General features: G+C 37.3%; 1 long non-coding RNA gene and 1 other non-coding gene across 6 annotated transcripts in view; one reads left to right on the top strand and one right to left on the bottom strand.

The window, feature by feature from the left end:
- LOC134809543 (uncharacterized) overlaps nt 1-11824 on the bottom strand; it is a 163203-nt gene extending 151379 nt beyond the window's left edge. For 4 of the 5 annotated variants that reach the window (XR_010155512.1, XR_010155514.1, XR_010155511.1 and 1 more), the window contains exon 1: nt 8797-9053. This is a non-coding gene — a long non-coding RNA (uncharacterized LOC134809543). Of the gene's footprint in view, nt 1-8796; nt 9054-11631 lie in introns of those variants that run through there. The other variant, XR_010155515.1, reaches the window with a different exon arrangement.
- An 8450-nt stretch (nt 11825-20274) lies between these two features.
- Nucleotides 20275-20381, top strand: LOC112208768 (U6 spliceosomal RNA). The gene has a single exon (XR_002943341.1). It is a non-coding gene; the product is annotated as a U6 spliceosomal RNA (small nuclear RNA).
- Nucleotides 20382-23111: the final 2730 nt, after the last annotated feature.

Genomic DNA, 23111 nt, shown 5'->3' with positions numbered 1-23111 from the left:
AAGCAGAAATAAACACTTTCTGAGACAAACAAAAGCTGAGGAATTTCATCAACACAGACCTGTCTCACAGGAAATGCTAAAGAAAGTTCTTCAATCTGAAAGAAAAGGGTGTTATCAAGCAATAAGAAATTATCTGTGGGCACAAAACTCACTGATAACAGTAAGTGCACAGACAAACACAGAATACACTAACATTGCAATTGTGGTGTGTAAATTACTTATATCTTGAGTATGAAGACTAAAAGACCAGCCTATCAAGAATAATAACTAGGCCAGGCACAGTGTCTCATGCCTGTAATCCCAGCACCTTGGGAGGCCAAGGTAGGCAGATTGCTTGAGGTCAGGAGTTTGAGACAAGGCTGGCCAACATGGTGAAACCCTGTCTCTACTAAAAATACAAAGATTAGCTGGGCATGGTGGAGTGCACCTGTAATCCCAGCTACTCAGGAGGCTGAGGCAGGAGAATCACTTGCACCTGTGAGGCGGAGGTTGCGGTGAGCTGAGATCATGCTACCACACTCCAGCCCGGGCAACAGAGTGAGACCCTGTCTCAAAAAAAAAAAAAAAAATAATAACTACAAAAGCTTTTTCAAAAATAGTAAAAATGACAAATAGAAACAAGAAGTTAAATAGTAGGGTGATGAAGTTGAATTACACAGTTTTTGTTAGTTTTCTCTTTGCTTGTTTTTTCTCTTAGAATCAGAGTTAAATTGTCATCAGTTTAAAATAGTGGCTTATAAGATATAATTTGCAAGCATTGTGGTGGCCCTAAATAAATAAATAAGTAAATAAATAAATAAAAAGTAAATATACAAAATATGAAAAGCAGGAAATTAAAACATACCACCAGAGAAAAATCACTTTTCCACAAAGGAAGACAGGAAGGAAGGCAGGAAGGAACGAAGGCCATAAAACAACTAGACAACAAATAACAAAATGAAAGTAGTAAATTCCTACCTATCAGTAAGAACACTGAATGTAAATGAACTGAATTCTCTAATCAAGGGACATAAAATGGCTCAATGGATTGAAAAAAAAAGACCCAAATATATGCTGCCTACAAGAAACTCACTTCACCTCTGAAGACACACAGACTAAAAATAAAGGAATTAAAAAGATATAACATGCAAATGAAAACCAAAAATATAAAAAGCTGGAGTAGCTATACTTACATTAGATAAAATATATTTTAATATAAATACTGTAAAAAGAGACAAGGTAATTGCATAATGATTAAGGGGTCAATTCAGCAAGAGGAAATAACAATTTTAAATATATATGTATACAACACCGGAGCACCAAGATATATAAAGCAAATTTTATTAGAGCTAAAGAGAGTTAGACCTCAATACAATAATAGCTGGAGAACTAAACACCCCACTGTCAGCATTGGACATATAGAAAATCAGCAAAGAAAAACTAAACTTAATCTGCACTATAGACCACATGGACCTAATAGATATTTGGAGAACATTTCATCCAATGGTTGCAAAATACAAATTCTTCACAGCACATGGATCATTCTTGAGAATAGACCATATGTTAAGTCACAGAAAAAGACTTTAAAAACTAAAAAAAATTGAAATCTTATTAAGTAATTTGTCTGACCACAGTTGAATAAAAGTATAAATCAACAAGAAGAGGAACTTTGAAAACTATACAAGCATATATAAATAAACTGTATGCTTCTGAATGAGGAGTGAGTCAATAAAGAAATTATAAAGCAAATTTCTTTAAACAAATGAAAATGGAAACACAGCATACTAAAACCCATGGGATACAGCAAAAGCATTGCTAAAAGGAAAGTTTATAGCAGTAAGTACCTGCATTAAAAAAGTAGAAAAACCTCAAATAAACAACCTAATGATGCATCTTAAAGAACTAGAAAGCAAGAGCAATCCAAACTGAACATTAGCAAATAAAAGAAGTAATAAATATCAGAGAACAAATAGCTAAAATTGTAACAAAAATATGAAAGATGAAAAACATGAAAAGCCAAGTTTTTGCAAGGCAACTTTTATTCAAATGAAGAGCAAAAGAAAGAAACAAAATCAGAGATGAAAAATGAGACATTACAACTGATACTGCAGAAATTCAAAGGATCATTAGAAGCAACAACTATGAGCAGCTATATCCCAATAAATTGAAAAACTTAGAATAAATAAATAAATCCCTAGATACATAAAACCTACCAAGATTGAATCATGAAGAAATTCAAAACCTAAATACACCAATGACAAGTAATGAGATGAATGCTATAATAAAAAGTCTCACATCAAAGAAAATTCTGGATCCCAATGGTTTCACTACTGAATTTTACCAATAATTTAAAGAAGAGCCAATATCAACCCTACCCAAACTATTGCAAAAAATAGAGGAGGGGGGAACACTTCCAAACCTATTCTATGAGGGCAGTATTACCCTGATAACAAAACCAGACAAAGACACAACAAGAAAGAAACTATATGCCAATATCGCTGATGAACATTAATGCAAACATTCTGAACAAAATACTAGCAAACCAAATTAAACAACACAATAAAAGAATCATTCATCACAACAAAGTAAGATTTATGCCAGGGCTGCAAGAATGTTACAACATATGTGACTCAATCAGTACGATACATCATATGAACAGAATGAAGGACAAAAAACATATGATAATTTCAATCAGTGCTGAAAAAGCATTCAATAAAATTCAACATCTCTTCAGGATAAAAACCTTCAAAAAGACGGCTCTAGAGGGAACATACCCCAACACAATAAAAGACATGCATAACTGACCCAAAGCTAGTATCAAATGTGGAATACATGAAGTCTTTCCTCTAAGATCTGGAATATGACAAGGATGCACACTTTAACTGCTGTTATTCAACATAGTACTGGAAGTCTTAGCTAGATCAGCTAGACAAGAGAAGATATAAAGCACAACCAAATTGGAATAAAAGAAGTCAAGTTATCTTTGTTTGCAGATAATATGATCTTATACTTGGAAAAACCTAAAGACTCCATCAGAAAACTATTAGAACTGATAAACAAATTGGGTAAAATTGCAGGATACAAAATGAACACATAAAAATCAGTAACTTTTCTATATGCCAAAAGCAAATAATCTGAAAAAAAAAAACTAAGACAGTAACCCCATTAAAAATAGCTAGAAATAAAATAAAATTTCAAGGTATAAACTTAACCAAAACAGGAAAGATCTCCACAGTGAAAACTATAAAACACTGATGCAAGAAATTGAAGAGGACACAGAGAAATGGAAAAATATTCCATGTTCATGAAATGGAAAAATCAATATTGTTATACTGTCTATTCTACACAAGGCAATCTACAGATTCAATGCAATCCCTGTCAGAATACCAATAACATTCTTCATAGAAAGACAAAAAACATCCTAATATTTATATGGTACCACAAAAGGCCCAGAATAGCCAATGCTGTCCTGAGCAAAAAGAACAAAGCTGGAGGAATCACATTACCTGATTTTAAATTATATTACAGAGTTGTAGTAACCAAAACAGCATGGTAATATCATAAAAACAGACACATAGATCAAAGGAACAGAATGGAGAACCCAGAAATAAATACACTTACCTACAGCGAACTCATTTTTGACAAAGGTTCCAAGAACATACACTGGGGAAGGGACAGTCTCTTCAATAAATAGTACTAGGAAAACTGGATATCCATACATGGAAGAATGAATAGACCCCTCTCTCTCACTATATATAAAAATCTAATCAAAATGGATTAAAGATTTAAGTCTAAGAGCTAAAACTATGAAACTACTAAAAGAAAACATTGGGGAAACTCTCCAGGGCATTGGAGTAGGCAAAGGTTTCATGAGTAATGGTTCACAAGCCCAGGCAACCAAAGCAAAAATTGACAAATAGGATCACAGCAAGCTAAAAAGCTTCTGCACAGCAAAGGAAACAATCAACAAAGTGAAGAGGCAATCCCCAGAATAGGAGAAAACATTTGCAAGCTAACCATTTGGCAAGAAATTAATAACAAGACTCTACAAGGAGCTTAAATAACTCAATAGGAAAAAAATCTAATAATCTAATTAAAAATGGGCAAAAGGCCCAAATAGACATTTCTCAAAAGAAGACATACAAATGGTTAACAGGTATATAAAAACATGCTAGCATTATTAATCATCAGAGAAATGCAAATCAAAACTGAAATGTGTTATCATCTTATTCCTGTTAAAATGGCTTGTATCAAAAAGACAGACTGAGGAATCATGGCAAGAATATGGAAAAAGGAGAATACTCACACACTGTCGGTGGGAACATACATTAATACAGCTACTATGGAGAACAGTATTGAGTTTCCTCAAAAAATTATAAAAAAAGAAAACTATCATATAACATAGCAATCTCAGTGCTAGGTATATATCCCAAAGAAAGGAAATTATTATATCAAAAAATATCTGCACTCCTATGTTTATTGCAGCATTATTCACAATAGAAAGATTTGAAATCAACCTAAGTGTCCATCAACAGATGAATTAATAAAGAAAACATGATATATATGCACAATATAATATTATTTGGCCATAAGAAATAATGAAATCCTATCATTTGCAAAAACATGGATGGAACTGGAGGACATTATGTTAAGCAAAATAAGCCAGGCACAGAAAAACAAATTTTGCATGTTCTCATATGTGGGAGCTAAAAATTAAAACAATTGAACTCTTGGAGATAGAGAGTAGAATGATGGCTACCAGAGGCTTGGAAGGGTAACGGGGGACTTGGAGGATTTTCTGATGATTAATAGGTGCAAAAATATAGTAGAAGGAATGAATAAGACCTAGTATTCGATAGCACAACAGGGTGACTACAGTCAACAATAATTTATTGTACATTTAAAATAACTAAAAGAGTGGAAATGGAATGTTTCTAACACAAAAAAATGATAAATTCCTGAAGTGAAAGATACCTTATTTACCCTGATGTGATTATTATTGGATGCCTTTATCAAAAGATGTACCCCATATGATGTGATTACTCCATTGCATGCCTTTATCAAAACATGTATCCCATAAATATATACACCTACTGTGTACCCATAACAATTAAAAATTAAATAAAATCAATTAAAAAAATGGGAAATTTTGTATAAGAACTTCAATTTCCAACCTTTTATGAAATCAGATCCAGCAATCTGAATGTCATTCTTCTCACCTAGTAACAGTGGGTTTCAGATTTGCTGCCTCCTCTTAAAGAGGTAGACTCTCCAATTTGTCCCCAGTCTGCTCCCTTTACCTTCCTCACTTCTCATTTCCCTGTAGAGTGTTTTTATATTATTTTAGTAATGTTGCTGTATTCACACAAGGGACACCCCTTGGAGAATCTTCCCCTCATGAATCACCATTCTTACCTTAACCCCACCTGTCCACACCCATACCCCCATATAGCAGCACAAGTACAATCAGGCCAAAGCAGGCTGAAATGCCTCTTGCCCAAAGTTGTGAAATCGAAACCTTTTTTTTTTGTCCATGGCATCAGGCAGGAATTGATCAGAGAAGTGAATGTTCCAGGAGTGACTGAAAATATGGGGCTTCTCATAGAGATTTTACCATTTAATATTGTGGGAGCTGGTGAAACAGTAGATGTGGGGCTATTGTGTTTGCATCTAGTTCTGGGCCTGATATCAGCAGGACTTGCTGTGCAAAAAAAGAAAAGTCGCTGTTAAATAGGAAGAGCAGGACCAGCTGGAACCTCTGAGGAGATCTGGGACTCAATTCCATGCTTCCTGCTTGGTTAATGAGAGTGATCTGCTGGAGAAGCCAATCCTCTTATGGAGATAAACAGAATCCTGGCCCAGGGTTCACAGAAGGTGAAGGATGAGACCTGGCCAGAGTTGGAAGAACAGTGCTCGACTACTGCCTCACACCAACCAGGCAAGCCAGAATACCTGTGATAAGGTGCATGAGCTACAACCAATCCTGACTCTGCACCAACCCTTCAAGCATAAACATGACCATTGTTTTATTACTGCCTTTTAGCCCCATGCAGAATTTTCTTATGGCCAATTGGTAGCTTGGAACCATAAAAGGAAGGAGATTCTGGGAATTGTAATTGCAGTTCAGCTAAATTTAAAAAAAAAATAGAGCCGGGCTGGGCGTGGTGGCTCACGCCTGTAATCCCAGCGCTTTGGGAGGCCGAGGCAGGCGGATCACAAGGTCAGGAGATTGAGACCATCCTGGCTAACACGGTGAAACCCCGTCTCTACTAAAAATACAAAAAATTAGCCGGGTGTGATGACGGGCGCGCCTGTAGTCCCAGCTACTCAGGAGGCTGAGGCAGGAGAATGGCGTGAACCCGGGAGGCGAAGCTTGCAGTGAGCCGAGCTCGCGCCACTGCACTCCAGCCTGGGCGACAGAGCAAGACTCCGTGTCAAAAAAACAAAAAAACAAAAAAAAACCCAAAAAACAAAAAAACAAAACCCGTAGAGCCACAATAGCTAAGAGTCAAGAAATCTTAACTGTCATAATCTCTTGCCTTGATAGCTTCATTTTCCCACCTTTGAGTCACCAGAAGGATCAGAAGCATGCCAAGATTTTTGTTTGTTTTTCAATGAGACTTGGAAGAATCCATAGAACTTGGGTCATGAGATATTCATAGGATAGTGCCTCCTAATTGTCTGCTACCCTTACATAAAGCCTGAAAGACTCATTTTGCAAGTCCAGCTTCTATCTTGATTGACTACCACAAACCTATCTCTCTTCTTCCTGGTTCAATCCCGCCTTAGCCAACTAGTTCCAGTGCTCTGAGGCACTGACTCATCTGTATTCCAGGCCCACTCCCCTCAGGGTAAGGATGCTTCCATCCAAGCAGCAGCCACTGACATTATCATTGCCACATTTGTTCTGTTCTTAGGCCCCAGCCCTGGTTTCAAAAGTCTCTGACAGGAAGAAACTGCAGAATCTTGTTTTACACACAGCAAAGGCCTTATGTAATCCTGCTCATCCACTGATGACCACATGCATTAGTTCTGACATTGCTGCTCAGCACAGCAGCTTACAGGGAAAGCAGAAAACAGAAGCACCTCCCCTCAGGGTTACCCTTATCTGTAATGGCTTATACTGCCTGAGGACTGGGCTTTCATTTTTACAGCTGCCTGTGTAGTACTCACATGCACAGGTAACCTGCCCCAAGTGCATTCACAAAGTCCAGGTTAGGTGGCAGTTCCAGCCTGATCCTCACACTGTGCTCAACCCTGGTCTACGGCAACAACTGAAATCCACCCTTACACTCATAACAAATTTCACATTAAGGGCCCTGAGTGTCTTCTGCTGCTGATCAGCCTCACTTGGGACAATCTTAATAAATCAGAGTCATTCTAATAATCTTTAACCCCAAAGAGAAGGACATTTTAATCTTTTCTTTCCTAGAATCTCGTTGATCCCTTATACAAACTTGACCACCCTTACCAGTTTACCATGCTAAGAGCTATGGAATGGGGAGGAGTTAAGCCTTAAAAATTGCCCCATTGTGCTCAGTCTTAGCTGAAGTTCTCCCTAAAGTGATATGAGGAAACAGGAATGAGGGATAGGTAGAGTGAAACAGGAAAGGAGAAAAAACTAAGACAAGGATGCATGATCGAGTTGACCCCTGCTATGTGACTGATGTTCATCACATGAGATTTTCTGGAAAGCCTTATAAAATACATCTTCGACCCATCTGTCTGGGAGATAGAAAAGGAAATAATTTATCTATTGGCCTCCTAATTCGTTCACATTTCTGGGTTGCGTGTATTTTGAGTTTTGAGTGGAAAAGCTCATGTGGAACTGGTTATTACAGCAGTGGCTGGGAAAGTAATAGGGCTGAGCAGAAAGTGGGGCACAAGAGGAGTCAGGGGCAGCTTATTCATTGCAATGCTTAGCTTCACTTATGCCTTTCAGTAAGGCCATGTCCACTGACCTGGTTATAGAAGACTACTGTCTTCCTAAAATTTAAGAAAATGTGTTTATTTTATAGAAAAATAGGGTGTAGACACCAAATTTTTGGAGAAAATATCAAGCTTACCTTTGTGATCTTCCCACTGATTTAGACATTAATAAACTCACTGGATTAGATATAAATAAAACATGACAATAACTGATTCCTTACATAATCAAATAATACATATTTTCCCAAGGAAAAACTTTTCAATTACAGAGGCTTCCCAGAAGCCCGTATTTGCAATGATGCAACATATGCATTGTTGTGTTCCAGCAATATAGTTGAAAAATTGTTGATGTTTGTTAAATTAAGTAAAATTGAACTGGCATGAATTGAAGGAGTGGGAGGAAGACAATATAATCATTGTGCTAGGGACGTTATATCAAATATGAGGTAGGTAATAATATTCCCATTTTGCAGATGAGGAAACTAAGGTTTAGAGACAATAGGTGAGTTGCTAAACATCACACAAGTAGTAGTTAATATGGAAGTTCATGAATTCTAACAGCCAACCCTCTTTCCACAATATCAAATGCTACCTTGAATTGATACAAATGTAAATTGAGTCAAAGTTAACTGAAATGAATAGTATTGAACTGGAAAATTCATCACAGTGCAGAGATGTGGGGCTCAAGACTCTGTAGTGCTCACATTAATTATGGTATATCATTACATCCAACACCAATCACTATATGCCTATTTCCTAAGGGTGATTCTTTAAAATATTGAACTCTTAATATGTCTTTAATCTACTTTTATTAATAAAAGTTTTAGTTAATCAAAAAAGTTTTGAACCAAACTCTTGGGTGATTTATATTGCTGTAATAATACCTACCTCTTTCTTTGTGAGAATGGCCCCTTTGGTCTCAGAGTGCAGGAAACAGTCCTGATTAGCATTGGTTCATAATACTTCTGGTCTCATTTGACCTGTCCGCATGGTGCAAAGTTGTCTGGAATAATAATCATAGTAGGAACGTTCACTAGTGCATCAGCTACCAAGATAAGCTTTTAGGAAGCAAGTTCTGTACTTCGTTTTTAAAAGTCATCTCACACTTTGAGCCAACACACTTAAGAAAAAGCAACAACTGGCAATATTATCATTGTGGAATGCTACTTACAGGTGGCTTTTAAAAACTAGATCAAGTTCAACTGCCTCATTTTTCAGAACAGGAAACAATGCTAAAACACCAAACTGATCTCCCAGTTTACATAGAATATTCACACATCTACTATCCTGTCTCTTACGTAATTTGAGGTGTCAGCCCCAAGAGATTAAGTAAATTGCCTAAGGTCTCATGGTTAATTAGTGACAAAACGAATATGAAGAGTCAGAAACCTTGAGGTTTGTTAAATGTGTACTTTTTTTGACTTATTTGGTGAACAAATATATATTGAGCAAGGTGGAATAGACACTGTACTTAGAACTTTGCATTGGAGTGGCAAAAAGAGAGTGTGAAATATTCAATAAGTGCTGTATTGCCCTCAACCTGCATACAGTCTAATAGCAAAGGAAAAGTTGCCAATAAAATTGGAAAATGCCTGTGAGTAGTTCTAATCATTTGAGAGGAAAGTTCATGTAGGAGTGATTACATTTAGCTCAATGAAGTCAAAGGTCCTCAATGATTTCTAAGTGGGAAGATATTTGTGTAGATTTTTAGATAAGCAGGATATGTAGATATATATAAGCAGAATTTGTAGACCTGGAGCATACAAAACAGAGGGAATGGTTCTAGACAGGGACAGGCAGCAGAGAACTTAAGATGTAGAAAATAATAAGGACTCTGCTTTCTTATTTCTCAGTCACATTATATTTCTAGACTTTACTGTCTATAAAAACGTGATTTATCTTAGAACCGATTTCAAAAGAAACTTACCATCTGTAAGGATGTGAAATAAAATGTGTATTAAACAAATGATAGACTTTTCAATTGATAGTGTTTCGTAGTCAAGGACTATTGATAATTCATTTTGGCAAAATCATTCAAGGGTGAATGGAGAAAAGTAGCAGAAACTTCAACTTCAAATTTATCTTGTGGAGAAATCATGAAAGGCCTTGAAAATCTGATTAAAGTTATGGAGACTTTACTGTGTGGGCAATTAGAAGCTATTAAAAGAGGAAGATTACTGAGAGGTGATTAAAATAGTTAAGCACAGAAATAATCTGAAGCACCAAATTAGTTGCTGAATAACCAGCCATTCCAAAACAACAGTTTTGGAATGCTTTAGTTGCTTAAAACAACAAACATCTATTTATCTCACAATTCTACAGGTTGGTAATTTGGGCTAGGCTTTGCTGGGCAATTCTGGTTTCAGCTGGCCTCACCCATGTAACTACACTCAATTAGTAGGGCTGGCTGATCTAAGATGGCTTCAACTGGGATGGCACATGTGGTCTCCATGTGGTTTTTCATCATCCAGCAGACTAGCTTAGACTTGTCCACGTGGAGGCTTCAAAGAGTTTCTGCAGAGAATAGAATTGCCAAGGGCACATGAAACCTAGGTTTACAACTGCCACAATGGCACTTCCACTGCATTTCATTGGTCAGAGCAAGTTACAAGTTCAGACCATATATAACGGGTGAAAAGCAAAGCCTACCTTTTGATTCAAGATACTGCAAGTGGCAGTGCAAAGGGGCATGAGTAAAAGGAAGAGATGAAAATAGTCATGTTCATTTTTTTCAGCAATCTGCCCCACTCTCCAAATTATTACTTCCTTTGTTATTTTTTTCTTTCTTAAAATTTTTATTACTATAGTAACACCATAGAAAAATAAGCTATTTTTGTGAAACAGATCTTATTAGTAATCTCTATCTAATTGTTACCTTTATTGCTAAAAGGAAGAACTGCAATACTGTTTTTAGTTAAAAATCACCAGTTCTATTTTGATGATTCAGTTCTATTCTAATAGGCCTAAATAGATATAATCTTCTAGCCATATTTAATATGAACTAATTTAATTTTATAACTAAATTTGTCTTTTTTTTCCTCTTGTGCTTAAATTACATTATAATAAACACAATATTCTAGTCTTAGTGAAAAGTATAAATCACTGGAGGCCCATGAAAGATATTCCAATATGTTATTTAAAAATATTTGGTAGGCCAGGTGCAGTGACTCTCACTTGTAATCCTAGCATTGTGGAAGGCTGAGATGGGAGGATTGCTTGAGCCTAGGAGTTCAAGACCAACTTGGGCAACATAGTGAAACCCTGTCTTTACAAGAAAGGAAAAAAATTAGCCAAGTGTAGAGGTGCATGCCTGTGATCCCTGCTACTCAGGAGGCTGAGGTGAGAGAATTGCTTGAGCCTGGGAGGTCAAGGCTGCAGTGAGCCATGATGCTGCCACTGCTTTCCAGCCCGGGAGACAGAGCAAGATCAGGTCTATAAAATACAACTTAAAAAAATGAATGCTGAGAGAGGAGCCAAGATGGCCGAATAGGAACAGCTCCGGTCTACAGCTCCCAGCGTGAGCGACACAGAAGACGGGTGATTTCTGCATTTCCATCTGAGGTACCGGGTTCATCTCACTAGGGAGTGCCAGATAGTGGGCGCAGGTCAGTGGGTGCGCGCACCGTGCACGAGCCGAAGCAGGGAGAGGCACTGCCTCACTTGGGAAGCGCAAGGGGTCAGGGAGTTCCCTTTCCGAGTCAAAGAAAGGGGTGACGGACGTACCTGGCAAATCGAGTGACTCCCACCCGAGTACTGCGCTTTTCCGACGGTCTTAAAAAATGGCGCACCACGAGATTTTATCCCGCACCTGGCTCGGAGGGTCCTACGCCCACGGAGTCTCGCTGATTGCTAGCACAGCAGTCTGAGATCAAACTGCAAGGCGGCAGCGAGGCTGGGGGAGGGGCGCCCGCCATTGCCCAGGCTTGATTAGGTAAACAAAGCAGCCGGGAAGCTCTAACTGGGCGGAGCCCACCACAGCTCAAGGAGGCCTGCCTGCCTCTGTAGGCTCCACCTCTGGGGGCAGGGCACAGACAAACAAAAAGACAGCAGTAACCTCTGCAGACTTAAATGTCCCTGTCTGACAGCTTTGAAGAGAGCAGTGGTTCTCCCAGCACGCAGCTGGAGATCTGAGAACTGGCAGACTGCCTCCTCAAGTGGGTCCCTGACCCCTGACCCCCGAGCAGCCTAACTGGGAGGCACCCCCCAGCAGGGGCACACTGACACCTCACATGGCAGGGTATTCCAACAGACCTGCAGCTGAGGGTCCTGTCTGTTAGAAGGAAAACTAACAAACAGAAAGGACATCCACACCGAAAACCCATCTGTACATCACCATCATCAAAGACCAAAAGTAGATAAAACCACAAAGATGGGGAAAAAACAGAACAGAAAAACTGGAAACTCTAAAACGCAGAGCGCCTCTCCTCCTCCAAAGGAACGCAGTTCCTCACCAGCAACGGAACAAAGCTGGATGGAGAATGACTTTCACGAGCTGAGAGAAGAAGACTTCAGATGATCAAATTACTCTGAGCTACAGGAGGACATTCAAACCAAAGGCAAAGAAGTTGAAAACTTTGAAAAAAATTTAGAAGAATGTATAACTAGAATAACCAATACAGAGAAGTGCTTAAAGGAGCTGATGGAGCTGAAAACCAAGGCTCGAGAACTACGTGAAGAATGCAGAAGCCTCAGGAGGCAATGTAATCAACTGGAAGAAAGGGTATCAGCAATGGAAGATGAAATGAATGAAATGAAGCGAGAAGGGAAGTTTAGAGAAAAATGAATAAAAAGAAATGAACAAAGCCTCCAAGAAATACGGGACTATGTGAAAAGACCAAATCTACGTCTGATTGGTGTACCTGAAAGTGACGGGGAGAATGGAACCAAGTTGGAAAACACTCTGCAGGATATTATCCAGGAGAACTTCCCCGATCTAGCAAGGCAGGCCAACGTTCAGATTCAGGAAATACAGACAACGCCACAAAGATACTCCTTGAGAAGAGCAACTCCAAGACACATAATTGTCAGATTCACCAAAGTTGGAATGAAGGAAAAAATGTTAAGGGCAGCCAGACAGAAAGGTCGGGTTACCCTCAAAGGGAAGCCCATCAGACTAACAGCGGATCTCTTGGCAGAAACTCTACAAGCCAGAAGAGAGTGGGGGCCAATATTAAACATTCTTAAAGGAAAGAATTTTCAACACAGAATTTCATATCCAGCCAAACTAAGCTTCATAAGTGAAGGAGAAATAAAATACTTTACAAACAAGCAAATGCTGAGAGATTTTGTCACCACCAGGCCTGCCCTAAAAGAGCTCCTGAAGGAAGCACTAAACATGGAAAGGAACAACCGGTACCAGCCGCTGCAAAATCATGCCAAAATGTAAAGATCATCAAGACTAGGAAGAAACTGCATCAACTAACGAGCAACATAACCAGCTAACATCATAATGACAGGATCAAATTCCCACATAACAATATTAACTTTAAATGTAAATGGACTAAATGCTCCAATTAAAAGACACAGACTGGCAAATTGGATAAAGAGTCAAGACCCATTAGTGTGCTGTATTCAGGAAACCCATCTCATGTGCAGAGACACACATAGGCTCAAAATAAAAGGATGGAGGAAGATCTACCAAGCAAATGGAAAACAAAAAAAGGCAGGGGTTGCAATCCTAGTCTCTGATAAAACAGACTTTAAACCAACAAAGATCAAAAGAGACAAAGAAGGCCATTACATAATGGTAAAGGGATCAATTCAACAAGAAGAACTAACTATCCTAAATATATATGCACCCAATACAGGAGCACCCAGATTCATAAAGCAAGTCGTGAGTGACCTACAAAGAGACTTAGACTCCCACACATTAATAATGGGAGACTTTAACACCCCACTGTCAACATTAGACAGATCAACGAGACAGAAAGTCAACAAGGATACCCAGGAATTGAACTCAGCTCTGCACCAAGCAGACCTGATAGACATCTACAGAACTCTCCACCCCAAATCAACAGAATATACATTTTTTTCAGCACCACACCACACCTATTCCAAAATTGACCACATACTTGGAAGTAAAGCTCTCCTCAGCAAATGTAAAAGAACAGAAATTATAACAAACTATCTCTCAGACCACAGTGCAATCAAACTAGAACTCAGGATTAAGAAACTCACTCAAAACCGCTCAACTACATGGAAACTGAACAACCTGCTCCTCAATGACTACTGGGTACATAACGAAATGAAGGCAGAAATAAAGATGTTCTTTGAAACCAATGAGAACAAAGACACAACATACCAGAATCTCTGGGACGCATTCAAAGCAGTGTGTAGAGGGAAATTTATAGCACTAAATGCCCACAAGAGAAAGCAGGAAAGATCCAAAATTGACACTGTAACATCACAATTAAAAGAACTAGAAAAACAAGAGCAAACACATTCAAAAGCTAGCAGAAGGCAAGAAATAACTAAAATCAGAGCAGAACTGAAGGAAATAGAGACACAAAAAACCCTTCAAAAAATTAATGAATCCAGGAGCTGGTTTTTTGAAGGATCAACAAAATTGATAGACTGCTAGCAAGACTAATAAAGAAAAAAAGAGAGAAGAATCAAATAGATGCAATAAAAAATGATAAAGGGGATATCATCAACAATCCCACAGAAATGCAAACTACCATCAGAGAATACTACAAACACCTCTACGCAAATAAACTAGAAAATCTAGAAGAAATGGATAAATTCCTCAACACATACACTCTCCCAAGACTAAACCAGGAAGAAGTTGAATCTCTGAATAGACCAATAACAGGATCTGAAATTGTGGCAATAATCAATAGCTTACCAACCAAAAAGAGTCCAGGACCAGACGGATTCACAGCCAAATTCTACCAGAGGTACAAGGAGGAACTGGTACCATTCCTTCTGAAACTATTCCAATCAATAGAAAAAGAGGGAATCCTCCCTAACTCATTTTATGAGGCCAGCATCATTCTGATACCACAGCTGGGCAGAGACACAACAAAAAAAAGAGAATTTTAGACCAATATCCTTGATGAACATTGATGCAAAAATCCTCAATAAAATACTGGCAAAACCAATCCAGCAGCACATCAAAAAGCTTATCCACCATGATCAAGTGGGCTTCATCCCTGGGATGCAAGGCTGGTTCAATATACACAAATCAATAAATGTAATCCAGCATATAAACAGAACCAAAGACAAAAACCACATGATTATCTCAATAGATGCAGAAAAAGCCTTTGACAAAATTCAACAACCTTTCATGCTAAAAGCTCTCAATAAATTAGGTATTGATGGGACGTATTTCAAAATAATAAGAGCTATCTATGACAAACCCACAGCCAATATCATACTGAATGGGCAAAAACTGGAAGCATTCCCTTTGAAAACTGGCACAAGACAGGGATGCCCTCTCTCACCACTCCTATTCAACATAGTGTTGGAAGTTCTGGCCAGGGCAATTAGGCAGGAGAAGGAAATACAGGGTATTCAATTAGGAAAAGAGGAAGTCAAATTGTCCCTGTTTGCAGATGACATGATTGTATATCTAGAAAACCCCATTGTCTCAGCCCAAAATCTCCTTAAGCTGGTAAGCAACTTCAGCAAAGTCTCAGGATACAAAATCAATGTACAAAAATCACAAGCATTCTTATACACCAAAAGCAGACAAACAGAGAGCCAAATCATGAGTGAACTCCCATTCACAATTGCTTCAAAGAGAATAAAATACCTAGGAATCCAACTTACAAGGGATGTGAAGGACCTCTTCAAGGAGAACTACAAACCACTGCTCAAGGAAATAAAAGAGGATACAAACAAATGGAAGAACATTCCATGCTCATGGGTAGGAAGAATCAATATTGTGAAAATGGCCATACTGCGCAAGGTAATTTATAGATTCAATGCCATCCCCATCAAGCTACCAATGCCTTTCTTCACAGAATTGGAAAAAACTGCTTTAAAGTTCATATGGAACCAAAAAAGAGCCTGCATTGCCAAGTCAATCCTAAGCCAAAAGAACAAAGCTGGAGGCATCACACTACCTGACTTCAAACTATATTACAAGGCTACAGTAACCAAAACAGCATGGTACTGGTACCAAAACAGAGATATAGATCAATGGAACAGAACAGAGCCCTCAGAAATCACGCCGCGTATCTACAACTATCTGATCTTTGACAAACCTGAGAAAAACAAGCTATGGAGAAAGGATTCCCTATTTAATAAATGGTGCTGGGGAAACTGGCTAGCCATATGTAGAAAGCTGAAACTGGATCCCTTCCTTACACGTTATACAAAAATCAATTCAAGATGGATTAAAGACTTAAACGTTAGACCTAAAACCATAAAAACCCTAGAAGAAAACCTAGGCATTACCATTCAGGACATAGGCATGGGCAAGGACTTCATGTCTAAAACACCAAATGCGATGGCAAGAAAAGCCAAAATTGACAAACGGGATCTAATTAAACTAAAGAGCTTCTGCACAGCAAAAGAAACTACCATCAGAGTGAACAGGCAACCTACAAAATGGGAGAAAATTTTTGCAACCTACTCATCTGACAAAGGGCTAATATCCAGAATCTACAATGAAGTCAAACAAATTTACAAGAAAAAAACAAACAACCCCATCAGAAAGTGGGGAAAGGACATGAACAGACACCTCTGAAAAGAAGACATTTATGCAGCCAAAAAACACATGAAAAAATGGTCATTATCACTGGCCATCAGAGAAATGCAAATCAAAACCACAATGAGATACCATCTCACACCAGTTAGAATGGCAATCATTAAAAAGTCATAAAACAACAGGTGTTGGAGAGGATGTGGAGAAATAGGAACACTTTTACACTGTTGGTGGGACTGTAAACTAGTTCAACCATTGTGGAAGTCAGTGTGGCGATTCCTCAGGGATCTAGAACTAGAAATACCATTTGACCCAGCCATCCCATTACTGGGTATATACCCAAAGGACTATAAATCATGCTGCTATAAAGACACATGCACACGTATGTTTATTGCAGCATTATTCACAATAGCAAAGACTTGGAACCAACCCAAATGTCCAACAATGATAGACTGGATTAAGAAAATGTGGCACATATACACCATGGAATACCATGCAGCCATAAAAAATGATGAGTTCATGTCCTTTGTAGGGACATGGATGAAATTGGAAATCATCATTCTCAGTAAACTATCACAAGAACAAAAAACCAAACACCGCATATTCTCACTCATAGGTGGGAATTGAACAATGAGATCACATGGACACAGGAAGGGGAATATCACACTCTGGGGACTGTTGTGGGGTGGGGGAGGGGGGAGGGATTGCATTGTGAGGTATACCTAATGCTAGATGACGAGTTAGTGGGTGCAGTGCACCAGCATGGCACATGTATACATATGTAACTAACCTGCACAATGTGCACATGTACCCTAAAACTTAAAGTATATATAAAAAAAAGAAATATGTAAGCAATAAAAAAAAAGAATTAAAAAAATGAATGCGTAGAACACTAAAATTGCTTTGGATCTAAAATTTTACTGACTAGCAATTTGGGGAATTTTTTCAGGTTTTCTCATCACATTGGTAAGTCTGTTTTCAAAGACCTTGAGAAACCAAGGGGAACTTTCTAATACATTTCATGAACTAAGAGAGAGTCAGAATAAAATGTAATTGGATGCCTTAAGAAAATTTTCCTTAAGTGCCAGCCCAAAAGAAATATGTCTTCCTTCCACATCTGTTTTATAAACATGTATTTAAAATACATGTGCCTCTGATTTCAACCAGTTGTCTTCTTGAAATTCAACAAATTACAAACATTGCTAGATGGAAACATCTAGAATCCAATTTCATTAAGTAAGTCAAGTGTTCTGATAATATTACATAGTTTATAAATACTAAATAACAAATCCAAATCCTTATTGAATCTCATGATCACTGCCATTTCTCCAGTTCAGGTCTTCGTCACTATTCTTTTGGACAAATGTTGTATCCTCTTAATTCATTACCCTGCTTCCAGTTTTTCCTGTTTTGCAACACATCATTTTGCTCATCGGTTCATTTCTAATGGGATATTAGTCTAGCCAGATGTTCTCTGATGATAAAGGATCTGTGTTCAAATAAGTTGTAAAGTGCTATATATACCATATCCTCCATGTTTGTAGAGTCATAACACCTTTTAGCACATGAAAAGCTTTGAGAAGTCCTGGGTAATATGAAGACATTAATGTGTGTTTCTTTTCCACATTACTGATGATCCTCACCTTGTTTAATCTGAGGCACCTAATGCCTTAGAGATAATTAGGATGTTTATAACAGGAATTTGGAGAGAAAGAGTCAGTATTCAGCATTCAACTTCCCAAAGAGGACTATGAATATGAAGGCTAGAAAAATTATTGATATTCTAGCTTTAGTGGGAGAGATGGATTTCTAATTGTTGAAGACCTTCTGCTTATCAAAAATCAGGCTTGGTGGAATCATAGATCACTAAGTTTTACCAAAAAATAATGTTGAGAGGAAAATTAGAAAGCAATCTTATATGGGGAATGCCAATCAGAAAAAGGAAAGAAGATACCACCCATGAGAGGAAGAAGAGCATTTGGAAGGATTAAGCATAGTGTAAAAAAGCAGCCTGGATTTTTCAGGAATCCAGTCAACTCACCTCCATTAACTGTAATCCAAGGGGCACAGGAGAGGGGAGAGGAAAACTCCAGGGAAGTTGAAAGGGAAGTTGAACCCCTAAGGTGCATGTATTTTCCTTCCCAGTTGTAACTCCGAACTAAGACTGACTTCCAAGATTCTTTCTTGTGCTAATATGAGATGGTTATAGTGGAATGGAAAATATTATAGACATAGTTAGGTAGAGAAACAGCAGGAAATTTTGCCAATGGAATATCCCTTGACAGCTCTGTGATGTGGAAGGGATTCAAAATTTCTTTCATGCTCTCACTGGGGTAACTGGAAATACCTAAGAAGTAAAAACAGTTGGTCTTCCATGGGTCAATATAGCAAATTGCAAAGTGATCACATATGAGATACAGTGGAGTGGGCAATCTAAGCAAGAAGTAGAAGTTACAGCTGAAAATCAGAAGATTTAGAAAGTCAGTGAAAACCAAGTACAAACATAACATCCAGAAGAAAGGATGAATATATATTAGTTTACTGAAGCTGCTGTAACAAAATACTGCAAACTGAGCAGCTTCAGCAACAGAAATTTATTGTTTCACAGTTCTGGAGGCTGGAAGTCCAAGATCAAGATGTCACCAGGATTGTTTTCTTCTGAAGACTGTGAAGAATCTGTTCCATGTCTCTCTTCTAGCTTCTGGTGGTTTGCTGGAAATATTTGCTGTTCTTTGGCTTGTAGAAGCATCACCCCCAACTCTGCCTTTATCCTCACATGGCATAGTCCTGGTTTGCATGTCTTTCTCCAAACTTCTACCTTTTTGTAAGGACATAGTCACATTGGATTGGGATCTATCTTAATAACCTCTCAACTACTTATATCAGCAATGGCCTTATTTCAAAATAAGATCACATTCTGAGTTACTAGGAATTAGGCCTTTGTCACATGAATTTTGAGGGGATATAATTCAACCCATAACTATAAGGATAGATACCTTGAGACTTGATTTTTCTGTGACAACAAGTAATAAGGTATATCTGTTATAGTCACTTGAACAGCAGAAACAGTAGGAAAAAAGGCCATTGCCCAGAGTAAGGTGAGACAAGCTACACTTCAATCGGAGTTCACTAAGAGTAAGCCCCAGAAGACATTTGCACAATTCCAGGCACCATTTGGAAAAGGAAATGGTGAGTATCACCTGGAGAAGTTAAACTGAGTGAACACTCACTAAATGAGGAGATTTTAAACTGGAAAATATTGAGTTACCTGTAACTGGAAAGTTTACATTACTTTCCAACCATCGGTAGAAATGGGGATCATAAAGGAATTTAGGTACATAGCTAGCAATATTAGGAAAATTTTTACAAATGAGTGTAAATATGAATTGTCTACTCTGTTATGTAGGTAAATCTTTTTCCTTTTTAGATCCAGAATCTCTCAAATTTATTTGTCAATAAAAAAGTACATTAATACATGATATCATCTCTTAGAATTAGTATTACATAGAACATCCTCTGGAAAATAGGGTCCTAGGATATTATTAGGTTATTTCTTCAAAATAATCTTTCAAGAAATTGTTTGTTATTCATTTGTTTAAAAAACACTTATTGCAGTTCTTGCATGTTTGGGGCGTTATGCTAGGTGCATAGACTAGAAAGATAACTAAATCATGAATTCTGATTTTAAGAAAGTCACAGATTTTCAGAGAAAATATGTACTTGCTTTGGCAGCACATATACTAATATTGGAACAGTACAGAGATGACTAGCATGAATACTGTACAAGGATTGCATAAAATTTTATAAGGAGATTCACATTTTCTCTTCAGTAGTTTATTTTCCTTCTAAGACAATGATCAAGGCAAAGATGTTCTCTCACTATTTCTACTCTACATTAAATGAGAAGTTTAAGAAAGTACAATAATGCAAGAGAAAGCCATAAAAATTAGAGAGTATGATGAAACCCCATCTCTACTAAAAATACAAAAATTAGCTGGGCATGGTGGTGTGCACCTGTGGTCCCAGCTACTCAGAAAGCTGAGGCAGGAGAATCACTTGAACCCAGGAGACAGAGGTTGCAGTGAGCCAAGATCGCACCACTGCACTCCAGTCTGGGCAACAGAGTGAGACACAGTCTCAAAAAAAAAAAAAAAAAAAAAAAGAATTTAAACTGTCAGTATTTGCAGATGACATGATTGTGTAGTAAATCTTAAAAGATATATAAATATCCACTAGACTACACAGCAATTTAGCAAGGTCTCAATATAAAACGTTAAAATGAAAATTTGAAAGTTCTATTTCCACTGCTTCCAAACATGTAAAATATTTAGTATAAATTAATGCAAACAAAATCTCTGTACAGAATCCACAAAATATTAATGAGAGAAACTGTTAAAGTCCCAAGTAAATGGGATGATAGACCATGTTCATGGACTGGCAGACTCAATATTATCAAGATGTCAACTCTTCCCAAGTTGATATACAGTTTCAACATAAGCCCAATCATAATTGCAATATGCTTTTTATTTTAAAAATTGATAAGTGGATTCTAAAATTTCTCTCAAAGTACAAGTGATCTAGAATAGTCAAAACAATCTTGAAAAAGGAAAATAATACACATAGGAAGAGAGCTAACAGTACCTGACTTCAAGACTTACTGTGAAGCTACAATATAAAAACAGTGCAATATTTATAAAATGATAAAGCATAGAGTTCAGAAATACACCCAAAATTGTGCAGTCAATTAACTTTTGATAATGGCACTGAAGGATTTCTACGTGGATACCACATAGAAAAAAATGAACTTTGACCTGTCCTTCATGCAATATGCAAAAATTAATTTGAGGTGAATCATAGACCTATTTTTAAAGCTAAACTTAAAACCTTTTGAAAGAAAATCTAAGATATCTTTATAACCTAAGATTATATCTGGCAAAAGACAAAGAAACTTGTATCCTATAATTGAGTAAGAAAAAGACAATTCAATGAAAACAGATCCGAACAGAGAATTCACAAAGAAATAAGTATATATGACCAATAAGTAAATGAAAAAGGATCCAACATCATTAGTTAGCTGGAAAATGCCGTTAAATCCTAAAGAGATACTACTCCGTATTTAGCAGAATGGTTAAAATAAAAAAAGACCAACACTAAATATTGTCAGTGATATGGAGCAACCATAATTCTTATACTTTGATGATAGAGTAAAAATTATACAATCAATTTGAAACCTGTCAGTTTTTAAAAATTGAACATATATCCTCCCTACGATATATTGATTCTTCTCCTATGAATTTACCTAACATAAATGAGAATACATTTTTACAAAAGACTTTATAGAAAATGTTCATGGCAGCTTTTTTTAACTGTTCAAAATTGGGAACAACACAAATGCCTGTCAACTAAAGAATAGGTAAATAATTTTGATATCGATATGCAATGGAATTATACTGTGCAATAAAAATGAAAAACTATTTATCCATATAATAATATGGATGAATCTTTTAGACAATGAAAGACTGAGCAAATGAAGCTGGACCCAAAAGAATTCACCCTACATGATTTCATATACATGAAAATTCAAAAGAGAAAACTCTAACCTATTAGATGAGGGAATTTACCAGCAAGAGGCAACGGGAAGCTTTCTACAATGATGACATTTTCTATATCTTAATAACCAGTGTGAGTTTCACGAAGGCAGGCACTTATTACAACTCAATGAATTGTAAAGATTTGTATATTTTACTATTTATAAGTTTTGCTCTGAAAAAAGACAAATAGTAAATTCCACTTAATAGAACTGATTTGCACTATGGTACAGACAAACAATTCTGAAATCATGCCTGGTGTGTTCTGTGAGTGAGCAAATAAGTAAATATATTGATGATAAAATGGATACCAAATTTTTCACTATTGGAGAAGGGGATTACAAACATGGAAGGGAGTATAGTTGGAATAAACACAAGTGACTGGAATTGTAATTATCAGGTAAATTCATTGTTTTTAATATATAATCAGGTAGATACAGAAAAAATATGTGTACTTGTGTGTGTGTGTGTGTGTGTGTGTGTGTGTGCATTTTCAGTTATTTTTCCTAGTTCTGAACATTGAGATAGGCTACAAGCAATGAAATGCCAGTAGCAATGAGCACAGCTAGTACTCAAATATTGGTTCCTAAATACCATTCTCCACTAAAAGGCATCAGGGCTCCTTAGAGGAAAGGTTAATTTCAGAGCTACAACTAAAATCATACACAGCGAGTTGTCAAAAAAGCAAGACAATACTCAAGGAATGTTAGAGACATGTCAAAAGGACACAAAAGCCACCTTGAAGAGACAACCAATGTCCAAAATCTGGTACAATTTAACATCAACATAAATAATGTTGACAGTGAACTATAACCCATTGAATAAAATAAAAATCCTTAAGCCTAAGTTCACCTTCAAAGCTTTTATAATGAATTTATACAAATAGTAAATACTTCAGGTGGTAGGGTGTTGGTGGGAAATGACAGGTAGGTGAAAGGAGGTGCCAAATCTCATGGGGCCATGAA

Source organism: Pan troglodytes, chromosome 2 (assembly GCF_028858775.2).
Source record: "Pan troglodytes isolate AG18354 chromosome 2, NHGRI_mPanTro3-v2.0_pri, whole genome shotgun sequence".
NCBI classification, from domain to species: Eukaryota; Metazoa; Chordata; class Mammalia; order Primates; family Hominidae; genus Pan; species Pan troglodytes.
This window is presented reverse-complemented; position numbering and strand designations above follow the sequence as displayed.